This window comes from Arachis duranensis, chromosome 4, assembly GCF_000817695.3.
Source record: "Arachis duranensis cultivar V14167 chromosome 4, aradu.V14167.gnm2.J7QH, whole genome shotgun sequence".
Taxonomy (NCBI): domain Eukaryota; kingdom Viridiplantae; phylum Streptophyta; class Magnoliopsida; order Fabales; family Fabaceae; genus Arachis; species Arachis duranensis.
In genome coordinates this window covers 41158851-41160314 of record NC_029775.3, presented here as the reverse complement: position 1 = coordinate 41160314, position 1464 = coordinate 41158851, and the positions used below count along the sequence as shown (strand labels likewise).

General features: G+C 40.8%; 1 non-coding gene across 1 annotated transcript; it reads left to right on the top strand.

Annotated features, from left to right (window-relative positions):
• Positions 1-1015: 1015 nt before the first annotated feature.
• LOC127747039 (small nucleolar RNA R71) lies at positions 1016-1119 on the top strand. Its single transcript, XR_008008844.1, has one exon. It is a non-coding gene; the product is annotated as a small nucleolar RNA R71 (small nucleolar RNA).
• The last annotated feature ends 345 nt before the right edge of the window (positions 1120-1464 follow it).

Below are 1464 nucleotides of genomic sequence, written 5' to 3'. Positions count from 1 at the left end.
CCAGCTTCATGATAGCTCCTAGATATTGAGCAACTTGCTCTCCAGTTACATCTTCATCCTCTTCAGGGGAGGAATAGTCTTCAACGCTCATGAATAGAAGAAGGAGGTTTAATGGGATCTCTATGGTCTCTATATGAGCCTCAGATTCCCTTGGGTCCTCAATAGGAAACTCCTTCTTGCTTGAGAGACGTCCCATGAGGTATTCCTCATTGGGATTCACGTCCTCTCCTTCCTCTCTAGGTTTGGCCATGTTGATTATATCAATGGCCTTGCACTCTCTTTTTGGATTCTCTTTAGTATTGCTTGGGAGAGTATTAGGAGGAGTTTCAGTGATTTTCTTACTCAGCTGGCCCACTTGTGCCTCCAGATTTCTGATGGAGGATCTTGTTTCATTCATGAAACTTAAAGTGGCCTTAGACAAATCAGAGACTAAATTTGCTAAGTTAGAGGTATTCTGTTCATAATTCTCTGTCTGTTGCTGAGAAGATGATGGATAAGGCTTGATATTGCTAAGCCTATTTCTTCCACCATTATTAAAGCCTTGTTGAGGCTTTTGTTGATCCTTCCATGAGAAATTTGGATAATTTCTCCATGATGAATTATAGGTGTTTCCATAAGGTTCACCCATGTAATTTACCTCTGTCATGGCAGGGTTCTCAAGATCATAAGCTTCTTCTTCAGAAGATGCCTCTTTAGTACTGTTGGATGCATTTTGCCATCCATTCAGACTTTGAGAAATCATGTTGACTTGCTGAGTCAACATTTTGTTCTGAGCCAATATGGCATTCAGAGCATCAATCTCAAGAACTCCCTCCTTTGAGGCGTCCCATTATTCACGAAATTCCTCTCAGAAGTGTATATGAACTGGTTATTTGCAACCATGTCAATAAGTTCTTTATCCTCTGCAGGCGTTTTTTTTAGGTGGATGGATCCACCTGCAGAATGGTCCAGTGACATTTTAGAGAACTCAGATAGACCATAATAGAATATATCTATCATGGTCTATTCTGAAAACATGTCAGAAGGACATCTTTTGGTCATCTGCTTGTATCTTTCCCAAGCTTCATAGAGGGATTCACCATCTTTTTGTTTGAAGGTCTGAACATCTACTCTAAGCTTGCTCAGCTTTTGAGGAGGAAAGAATTTAGCTAAGAAGGCCGTGACCAGCTTATTCCAGGAGTCCAGGCTATCTTTAGGTTGAGAGTCCAACCATGCTCTAACTTTGTCTCTTACAACAAATGGAAAAAGCATGAGCCCGTAGACTTCAGGATCTACTCCATTCATCTTTACAGTCTCACAGATCTGCAAGAACTCAGTTAAAAATTGATAGGGATCTTCTGATGGAAGTCCATGTAACTTGCAGTTTTGTTGCATTAGAGCAACTAGTTGAGGTTTCAGCTCAAAATTGTTTGCCCCAATGGTAGGGATTGAGATGCTTCTTCCATCAAACTTGGAAGTAGGTGT